At 41.5% G+C, this 11,437-nt stretch overlaps 1 long non-coding RNA gene across 3 annotated transcripts; it reads left to right on the forward strand.

Annotated features, from left to right (window-relative positions):
* The first annotated feature begins 1,252 nt into the window (after positions 1-1,252).
* LOC130211233 (uncharacterized) lies at positions 1,253-11,003 on the forward strand. Of its 3 annotated transcripts, XR_008834972.1 has the most exons (9): positions 1,253-1,737; positions 1,855-1,996; positions 2,226-2,358; positions 2,626-2,658; positions 2,762-2,891; positions 9,279-9,500; positions 10,323-10,455; positions 10,720-10,752; positions 10,855-11,003. It is a non-coding gene; the product is annotated as an uncharacterized LOC130211233 (long non-coding RNA). The 3 variants fall into 3 exon arrangements; XR_008834971.1 differs by lacking the exon at positions 1,855-1,996 and having other exon boundaries at positions 9,253-9,500; XR_008834970.1 differs by lacking the exon at positions 1,855-1,996.
* The last annotated feature ends 434 nt before the right edge of the window (positions 11,004-11,437 follow it).

Here is an 11,437-nt window from a genome sequence, read left to right on the forward strand (position 1 = left end):
TCTTATTCCACTTTTTTATTTTTGAACATTGGGCGCATATTGGGGGTATGTATCATATCCCAAAACTCACCAAATTTGGCAAGCTTGTCAGGCTTGGTGAAAATAGCCAGATGACATGGACCTCGAAATTCGGCTTTCAAAAATTGCTCTCTAGCGCCACCTGTAAATTTGACCGGCGACGCCCCTCACCCAGTTTGTTCAAATGACTAGCTCTTTTTTTCACAAGTCCACTTGGACCTGCTCTACAAAAAAGCCTCTCAGTACCCTAAGCTCCGCCTACTTAAATTTTCCACCATATTTTTTTTGGTGAAAAACACATCAGAGGCGTTTGCTCTGACATACGGGGTCCAATTCAAACCAAACCTATTGGAGATAATGATTATGGAAGCTACATCATCTAAGATCTATCATCCTTCTTCAAATATATCATTGTGGTAAGGATCTATGGCCCAACGAACATTTTAGGGGCGTGTCCTGTTTTGAAATGCTCATAACTTCAACACTATTGGGAAAGAAAAATAACAGACTCTCAGGATATGTGCAGAATGGAGCCTGGAACATTCACAGCAAATTTCGTGCAATTTGAACCGTAGGGGGCGCTACAATAATTCACCAAAGTTGGCCGTTTTGGGCGTTTTTTGGCGTTTTTTGCTTGATTTGGCCCTTTTCCACTTTTTCCCCATCGATTATTTCTCCCACAAAACGCCAACAGAATCGGCTAAAAATCAGTTTTATAGAATCTCAAGACTTGAATAATGAACACTGTGAAAAAAACGGACTTTTCGTCGGTAGGAAATTTACGTTTTTTTACTGCCAATAATTTTTTACTTTCTGTGATTTCTTTATGTTAAAAACTATTGCTTAAACTCATCCAATACTAACGCAAAAAATCATGTGTGATGCCAGTCAAGGCCTGAACACATTCACAAGAAGAAACAAGCACATTTCTTCCAGGAACACCTATTGATCACCTATTGAAAAGTAAAATAACCATAATTTATTCACTTTCACGATAGGCTTGCTTCTCTTAGTCGGTCAATCAGATCGGCTTCAAATTTGTAACACACAATCCAAACATTGTCATGATGTCAGCCCACAAAGCATTTTACGTTCGCTGTTACACTATTGCCGTACAACCCATTCTTCGCATCAAACAACGAAGGGGCTTTGGAGGGACTAAACATGCTCCTGTGAAAATACCCTTGGCAAACATATTAAGAATCAAAGATGTAGTTACCAGATAGGATTTTATTCTTCAAAAATGGTAATTTGCTCCATAGCGCCACCTACAATATTCAATTAGGCAGCCCCATTAGGCAGCCCCGGTGCTACGTTTGACCTACATGTATAACGCTGGGTAGGTATATGTAACACAAGTAGACGGAAAGAAAAGTCTCTTGGCACCATGCTCTAAACTGTACCGGATGTCGCCAATATTGATTTCTGTTTCACTATGTTTGTGCAAAGCTCATCTCATTTCCACATACAGGTATTCACCTGCGTTTCATACTCCAGGCCAGCAGGTGGCGGTAATGCACCAAATATATGGATGCAACTCGCTTTTATACATCAAGAAGCAGACGAACAATAACACAGCGTGCTGACGCCGGCTGATACTCCAGGCCAGCAGGTGGCGGTAATGCACCAAATATATTGATGCAAACCGCTGTTTAGAGCAGAAGAAGTATCACACTGCAGCTTTGCCGGCCTGGTCTGCAGTCTGCTCCGTCTGAGACGGTAAGAATTTTAAATGTATTACAATGATAATTAGTCATGGCAGTCTCTTGTTCACATGACCGCTGTAAAATCCACCGTGTTTATCCGGTGCTCTTTCTCCGTGTGTGATTGTCACAGGTTACTCAATGCTGTTCTACACGAGGAGCTCCATGCTAATGCGATCCTCCATTCAAATATATAATGGTTTCTCCTGTTCGCCAGTCGGCATGAACACATAAATACTGTGGATATTACGTTACATAACCGCAGTGAAAGAACGGTAAACTCTGAACAGAGTCACGGTGTGTCTTTGAATTCACGTCACGTTATAAATGTGTTCTGATGAAGCTTGAAGATGCATGCAGTTAATATTCATGTAGCTATTTAACTGCTCCACATCCATTTGAAAGAATAATTACTGTTTACTTTGCATATTACGGCTGTCATACAACATATACTCAATTCATACATGAAGTGTTATTAGAGATTAAACTACCACACATTTGCAGACACTATGGAGATGTTTGGACTGCAGTATAATGAGCATGGTTGCCCCCAGTTCCTGTGGACTGGGACCAGCACAGGACCAAGACTGCCCGACCTCCTCCAGAGCAGTGCATCCACTGCACAGTCATCGTAATGGTGCTCAGTATTAATTATTAATATTATGAAAATATTTGAATTTTATTTTAAGCAAATCTGTAACTTTCTTTAAAAAAATTACACTGCAGTCTTGTTATTGGTGACCTCAGCTAGGCCCAGAATTATTTTCATGAGATATCACCATGCGGATTTCGAATGAATTCAATTTAAAGTTAGCGAAAAATAAATATTATTAATATTATGACAATATTTGAATTTTATTTAAAGCAAATCCGTTACTTTCTTGTTTATTCTGTTTCTTTATAGGACGTGGCACTAAGGAGGATTGTCCAGCCGCAGGTTTGTTATGTTATTGTGCTTTGAAGTTTATGAATCATACCAGTATTTGCTTTTTGAAGAGACCAATTGACACCATTATTGTTTCTGCAATTTTGTTTTCCAGATGACGCTGAAGAACCGTTACAAGCCGCTAACACCAGTCTGCTTCAGCAGCTTGGTTGAAATGGAGATTGGATGATGCACTGTGCCCAACTAATCATACACGTGATGCCTTGAGAGGTCGGGGTCAGATTGTGAGTACTCCTCCGTTTTCCTGATCCGATGTGAGGTCAAAGGTCAGGGATGTCTATGTGTCCAGATTGTAATGCACACCGAGACAAATTTGTAAATTGTGAAAATGGGCTATACAAATAAACTGAATTGAATTGAGACGTCAGTGCACAACTCAAGACGACAAGCATTTATGCATTTTACATCGAATTTACATGACATGGTCTATACTTCACGTCGGGACACACGCATGAATATGTTCACGTAGTTAAAGCGCCACCTAGTGGCTGAACTGGACTTTGTCGAATCCGCCCCAAACTTGTCGCGCTCGTTACAAGTCGCGGCCCGAGTCGAGTCCGACCGCGCGCCGGGTCCTCGGCGCCGGCTCCCCCGACCGGCGCGGGTGAGCGAGGACCCGTTCGACGCTGCTTGCAGCTTTAATTCTTCTTCTTATTATTCCACTTTTTTATTTTTGAACATTGGGCGCATATTGGGGGTATGTATCATATCCCAAAACTCACCAAATTTGGCAAGCTTGTCAGGCTTGGTGAAAATAGCCAGATGACAACGACGTCGAAATTCGGCTTTCAAAAATTGCTCTCTAGCGCCACCTGTAAATTTGACCGGCGACGCCCCTCACCCAGTATGTTCAAATGACTAGCCTTTTTTTTCACAAGTCCACTCCACTGGACCTGCTCTACAAAAACCTCTCAGTACCCTAAGCTCCGCCTACTTAAATTTACCACCATATTTTTTCTGGTGAATAACACATCAGAGGCGTTTGCTCCGACATACGGGTCCAATTCAAACCAAACCTATTGGAGATAATGATCATGGAAGCTATATCATCTAAGATCTATCATCTTATTTCAAATATATCATTGTGGTAAGGATCTATTGCCCAGCGAACATTTTAGGGCGTGTCCTGTTTTGTAATGCTCATAACTTCAACACTATTGGAGGAAAAAATAACAGACTGTCAGGATATGTGCAGAAGGAGCCTGGAACATTCACAGCAAATTTCGTGCAATTTAAACCGTAGGGGCGCTACAATAATTCACCAAAGTTGGCCGTTTTGGCGTTTTTTCGTTTTTGCTTGATTTGGCCCTTTTCCAATTTTCCCCCATCGATTATTTCTCCCACAAAACGCCAACAGAATCGGCTAAAAATCAGTTTTATAGAATCTCAAGACTTGAATAATGAACACTGTGAAAAAAAACGGACTTTTCGTCGGTAAAACATTTACGTTTTTTTACTGCCAATAATTTTTTACTTTCTGTGATTTCTTTATGTTAAAAACTATTGCTTAATCTCATCCAATACTTTCCCAAAAAATCATGTGTGATGCCAGTCAAGGCCTGAACACATTCACATGAAGAAACAAGCACATTTCTTCCAGGAACACCTATTGATCACCTATTGAGAAGTAAAATAACCAAATTTTTCTGCCCAAAATAATGTGAGCTCCTACGGCTACCTGTAAACCAGCTGGCTCATAGCTCACCATGGTAAGTGTTGGTCTGGACACCTGGAGATGCGTGTTTGATTCCAAGACAAGGCAGCTTTTTTTCATCACTTTTTTTTTACATTGAATTTACATGAGGTGATCTATACTTCACGTAGGGACACACGACGCATGCATATGTTCACGTAGTTAAAGCGCCACCTAGTGGCGGAACTGGACTTTGTCGAATCTGCCCCAAACTTGTCGCGGCCCGAGTCGAGTCCGACCGGCGCCCTCGGCGGCTCCTCGGCGCCCGGCTCCCGACCGTAGCGAGACCGTTCGACGCTGCTTGCAGCTTTAATTATTATTAGGGTCCGAGCGACAGACGAAGTCTGACCGAGAGGAACCTATTGAAATTGTTAGAATTCTTATTATTCTTATTCCGCTTTTTATTTTTACTCTTTGACCGCATATTGGGGGTACGCATCATATCCCAAAACTCACCAAATTTGGCAAGCTTGTCAGGCTTGGTGAAAATAGCCGATGACACTGACTTCGAAATTCGGCTTTCAAAAATTGCTCTCTAGCGCCACCTGGAATTTTGACCGGCGACGCCCCTCACCCAGTATGGTCAAATGACTAGCTTTTATTTTCACAAGTCCACTTGGACCTGCTCTACATAAAAGCCTCTCAGTACCCTAAGCTCCGCCTACTTAAATTTTCCACCATATTTTTTTTGGTGAAAAACACATCAGAGGCGTTTGCTCCGACATACGGGGTCCAATTCAAACCAAACCTATTGGAGATAATGATTATGGAAGCTACATCATCTAAGATCTATCATCCTTTTTCAAATATATCATTGTGGTAAGGATCTATGGCCCAGCGAACATTTTAGGGGCGTGTCCTGTTTTGTAATGCTCATAACTTCAACACTATTGGGAAAGAAAAATAACAGACTGTCAGGATATGTGCAGAAGGGAGCCTGGAACATTCACAGCAAATTTCGTGCAATTTAAACCGTAGGGGGCGCTACAATAATTCACCAAAGTTGGCCGTTTTTGGCGTTTTTGGCGTTTTTCGCTTGATTTGGCCCTTTTCCACTTTTTCCCCATCGATTATTTCTCCCACAAAACGCCAACAGAATCGGCTAAAAATCAGTTTTATAGAATCTCAAGACTTGAATAATGAACACTGTGAAAAAAACCGGACTTTTCGTCGGTAGAAAATTTACGTTTTTTTACTGCCAATAATTTTTTACTTTCTGTGATTTCTTTATGTTAAAAACTATTGCTTAATCTCATCCAATACTTCCCTAAAAAATCATGTGTGATGCCAGTCAAGGCCTGAACACATTCACACGAAGAAACAAGCACATTTCTTGGAGGAACACCTATTGATCACCTATTGAGAAGTAAAATAACCAAATTTTCTGCCCAAAATAATGTGAGCTCCTACGGCTGCCTGTAAACCAGCTGGCTTATAGCTCACCATGTTAAGTGTTGGTCTGGACACCTGGAGATGCGTGTTCGATTCCAAGACAAGGCAGCTTTTTTTCATCACTTTTTTTTTACATTGAATTTACATGAGGTGATCTATACTTCGGTAGGGACACGACGCATGAATATGTTCACGTAGTTAAAGCGCCACCTAGTGGCTCAACTGGACTTCCTTCAGTCCGCCCCAAATGTGTTTGACTAGCCCGTTATTTAGAATGGAATAAGAACTCTCTCTCTCTCTCTTTCTCTCTCTTTCTTTTCTCTTCTCTCTCTCTCTCTCCCTCTCTGCTCTAACATAACTAACGTCAGTAAACAGCTGGACGAGGCTTTTAAATCACGGATTTCGTGAGTTTTTGTTTATTTATTTTTACTTCATGTAGGGACACGTGATGCATGAATATGTTCACGTAGTTAAAGCGCCACCTAGTGGCGAAACTGGACTTTGTCGAATCTGCCCCAAACTTGTCGTGCTCGTTATAAGTCGCGGCCGAGTCGAGTCCGACCGGCGCCCTCGGCAGCGGGCCGGCGTCCCCTCCCCGACGGGCGCGGGTGAGCGAGGACGGGTTCGACGCTGCTTGCAGCTTTAATTATTGTTATTGCGCTTCTTATTTGTGAACATTGGGCATATTGGGAGTATGTATCATATCCCAAAACTCACCAAATTTGGCAAGCTTGTCAGGCTTGGTGAAAATAGCCGGATGACAACGACGTCGAAATTCGGCTTTAAAGCCACCTGTAAATTTGACCGGCGACGCCCCTCACCCAGTATGTTCAAATGACTAGCTTTTTTTTTCACAAGTCCACTTGGACCTGCTCTACAAAAAAGCCTCTCAGTACCCTAAGCTCCGCCTACTTAAATTTTCCACCATATTTTTTTTGGTGAAAAACACATCAGAGGCGTTTGTTCCGACATACGGGGTCCAATTCAAACCAAACCTATTGGAGATAATGATTATGGAAGCTACATCATCTAAGATCTATCATCCCTTTCCAAATATATTATTGTGGTAAGGATCTATGGCCCAACGAACATTTTAGGGGCGTGTCCTGTTTTGAAATGCTCATAACTTCAACACTATTGGGAGAAAAAAATAACAGACTGTCAGGATATGTGCAGAAGGGAGCCTGAAACATTCACAGCAAATTTCGTGCAATTTGAACCGTAGGGGGCGCTACAATAATTCACCAAAGTTGGCCGTTTTTGGCGTTTTTTGGCGTTTCTTGCTTGATTTGGCCCTTTTCCAGTTTTTCCCCATCGATTATTTCTCCCACAAAACGCCAACAGAATCGGCTAAAAATCAGTTTTATAGAATCTCAAGACTTGAATAATGAACACTGTGAAAAAAAACGGACTTTTCGTCGGTAGGAAATTTTCGGTTTTTTACTGCCAATAATTTTTTACTTTCTGTGATTTCTTTATGTTAAAAACTATTGCTTAAACTCATCCAATACTAATGCAAAAAATCATGTGTGATGCCAGTCAAGGCCTGAACACATTCACACGAAGAAACAAGCACATTTCTTGGAGGAACACCTATTGATCACCTATTGAGAAGTAAAATAACAAAAAAATTCTGCCCAAAATAATGTGAGCTCCTACGGCTGCCTGTAAACCAGCTGGCTTATAGCTCACCATGATAAGTGTTGGTCTGGACACCTGGAGATGCGTGTTCGATTCCAAGACAAGGCAGCTTTTTTTCATCACTTTTTTTTTCCATTGAATTTACATGAGGTGATCTATACTTCACGTAGGGACATACGACGCATGAATATGTTCACGTAGTTAAAGCGCCACCTAGTGGCGAAACTGGACTTTGTCAAATCTGCCCCAAACTTGTCGTTATAAGTCGCGGCCCGAGTCGAGTCCGACCGGGAGCGGGCCGGCGTCACGCCGGCTCCCCCGACCGGCGTGGGTGAGCGAGGACCCGTTCGACGCTGCTTGCAGCTTTAATTCTTATTCCACTTTTTTATTTTTGAACATTGGGCGCATATTGGGGGTATGTATCATATCCCAAAACTCACCAAATTTGGCAAGCTTGTCAGGCTTGGTGAAAATAGCCAGATGACAACGACGTCGAAATTCGGCTTTCAAAAATTGCTCTCTAGCGCCACCTGTAAATTTGACCGGCGACGCCCCTCACCCAGTATGTTCAAATGACTAGCTTTTTTTTTCACAAGTCCACTTGGACCTGCTCTACAAAAAAGCCTCTCAGTACCCTAAGCTCCGCCTACTTAAATTTTCCACCATATTTTTTTTGGTGAAAAACACATCCGAGGCGTTTGCGCCGACATACGGGGTCCAATTCAAACCAAACCTATTGGAGATAATGATCATGGAAGCTATATCATCTAAGATCTATCATCTTATTTCAAATATATCATTCTGGTAAGGATCTATGGCCCAGCGAACATTTTAGGGGCGTGTCCTGTTTTGTAATGCTCATAACTTCAACACTATTGGGAGAAAAAAAATAACAGACTTTCAGGATATGTGCAGAAGGGAGCCTGGAACATTCACAGCAAATTTCGTGCAATTTAAACCGTAGGGGGCGCTACAAAAATTCACCAAAGTTGGCCGTTTTTGGCGTTTTTCGGCGTTTTTTGCTTGATTTGGCCCTTTTCCACTTTTCCCCCATCGATTATTTCTCCCACAAAACGCCAACAGAATCGGCTAAAAATCAGTTTTATAGAATCTCAAGACTTGAATAATGAACACTGTGAAAAAAAACGGACTTTTCGTCGGTAGGAAATTTACGTTTTTTTACTGCCAATAATTTTTTACTTTCTGTGATTTCTTTATGTTAAAAACTATTGCTTAAACTCATCCAATACTAACGCAAAAAATCATGTGTGATGCCAGTCAAGGCCTGAACACATTCACACGAAGAAACAAGCACATTTCTTCCAGGAACACCTATTGATCACCTATTGAGAAGTAAAATAACCATAATTTATTCACTTTCACGATAGGCTTGCTTCTCTTAGTCGGTCAATCAGATCGGCTTCAAATTTGTAACACACAATCCAAACATTGTCATGATGTCAGCCCACAAAGCATTTTACGTTCGGTGTTACACTATTGCCGTACAACCCATTCTTCGCATCAAACAACGAAGGGGCTTTGGAGGGACTAAACATGCTCCTGTGAAAATACCCTTGGCAAACATATTAAGAATCAAAGATGTAGTTACCAGATAGGATTTTATTCTTCAAAAATGGTAATTTGCTCCATAGCGCCACCTACAATATTCAATTAGGCAGCCCCATTAGGCAGCCCGTGCTACGTTTGACCTACATGTATAACGCTGGGTAGGTATATGTAACACAAGTAGACGGAAAGAAAAGTCTCTTGGCACCATGCTCTAAACTGTACCGGATGTCGCCAATATTGATTTCTGTTTCACTATGTTTGTGCAAAGCTCATCTCATTTCCACATACAGGTATTCACCTGCGTTTCATACTCCAGGCCAGCAGGTGGCGGTAATGCACCAAATATATGGATGCAACTCGCTTTTATACATCAAGAAGCAGACGAACAATAACACAGCGTGCTGACGCGGGCTGATACTCCAGGCCAGCAGGTGGCGGTAATGCACCAAATATATTGATGCAAACCGCTGTTTAGAGCAGAAGAAGTATCACACTGCAGCTTTGCCGGGCTGGTCTGCAGTCTGCTCCGTCTGAGATGGTAAGCATTTTAAATGTATTACAATGAACTACAATCCAACGATAATTAGTCATGGCAGTCTCTTGTTCACATGACTGCTGTAAAATCCACCGTGTTTATCCGGTGCTCTTTCTCCGTGTGTGATTGTCACAGGTTACTCAATGCTATGCTACACGAGGAGCTCCATGCTAATGCGACTCCATTCAAATATATTATGTTTTCTCCTGTTCGCCAGTCCGCATGAACACATAAATACTGTGGATATAACGTTACATAAACCGGTGAAAGAACGGAATAATGACTGCGAATTCACGCCATAATGTGTTCTGATAAATGTGTTCTGATGAAGCTGCAGTTAATATTCATGTAGTTAATATTCAACTGCTCCACATCCATTTGAAAGAACTGTTTATTGCATCTTTGCATATTACGGCTGTCATACAACATATACTCAATTCATACATGAAGTGTTATTAGAGATTAAACTACCAGCTATTAAAACTAGGAATTAAAACTTTATTACTTTTATCTTGAGCCATTTATTTATTTATTCAGAATTTAATGAGTATATGGTAAATATTATTTACCTACTCTTTAAGAATATTAATACCATTTGGTGTTATTAACCTGTATATTGTTTACGAGATCTGTATACTTTCATCAGCAATGTTAGAACCAGAGTGTGATGAAGTTTTTAATTACATAGTATAATCATATTCTGACTAGAAGGTCATCTGACATTGAGATGTAAAGTGTGCTCATCAAAATCACTGCACATAGACACACATCAGATGTTGATTGCTGTACTAACCTCCGGTGTCCTGCTGTTCATCTCTATTGCAGACACTATGGAGATGTTTGGACTGCAGTATAATGAGCATGGTTGCCCCCAGTTCCTGTGGACTGGGACCAGCACAGGACCAAGACTGCCCGACCTCCTCCAGAGCAGTGCATCCACTGCACAGTCATCGTAATGGTGCGCAGTATTAATTATTAATATTATGAAAATATTTGAATTTTTTTTAGCAAATCTGTAACTTTCTTTAAAAAATTACACTGCAGTCTTGTTATTGGTGACCTCAGCTAGGCCCAGAATTATTTTCATGAGATATCACCATGCGGATTTCGAATGAATTCAATTTAAAGTTAGCGAAAAATAAATATTATTAATATTATGACAATATTTGAATTTTATTTAAAGCAAATCCGTTACTTTCTTGTTTATTCTGTTTCTTTATAGGACGTGGCACTAAGGAGGATTGTCCAGCCGCAGGTTTGTTATGTTATTGTGCTTTGAAGTTTATGAATCATACCAGTATTTGCTTTTGAAGAGACCAATTGACACCATTATTGTTTCTGCAATTTTGTTTTCCAGATGACGCTGAAGAACCGTTACAAGCCGCTAACACCAGTCTGCTTCAGCAGCTTGGTTGAAATGGAGATTGGATGATGCACTGTGCCCAACTAATCATACACGTGATGCCTTGAGAGGTCGGGGTCAGATTGTGAGTACTCCTCCGTTTTCCTGATCCGATGTGAGGTCAAAGGTCAGGGATGTCTATGTGTCCAGATTGTAATGCACTCGAGACAAATTTGTAAATTGTGAAAATGGGCTATACAAATAAACTGAATTGAATTGAGACGTCAGTGCACAACTCAAGACGACAAGCATTTATGCATTTTACATCGAATTTACATGACATGGTCTATACTTCACGTCGGGACACACGACGCATGAATATGTTCACGTAGTTAAAGCGCCACCTAGTGGCTGAACTGGACTTTGTCGAATCCGCCCCAAACTTGTCGCGCTCGTTACAAGTCGCGGCCCGAGTCGAGTCCGACCGGCGCCCGGTCCTCGGCGCTCGGCTCCCCCGACCGGCGCGGGTGAGCGAGGACCCGTTCGACGCTGCTTGCAGCTTTAATTATTCTTCTTCTTCTGATTTTTATTTTAGAAC

The sequence above is a fragment of the Pseudoliparis swirei genome, chromosome 20 (genome assembly GCF_029220125.1).
Source record: "Pseudoliparis swirei isolate HS2019 ecotype Mariana Trench chromosome 20, NWPU_hadal_v1, whole genome shotgun sequence".
Classification (NCBI taxonomy): Eukaryota; Metazoa; Chordata; class Actinopteri; order Perciformes; family Liparidae; genus Pseudoliparis; species Pseudoliparis swirei.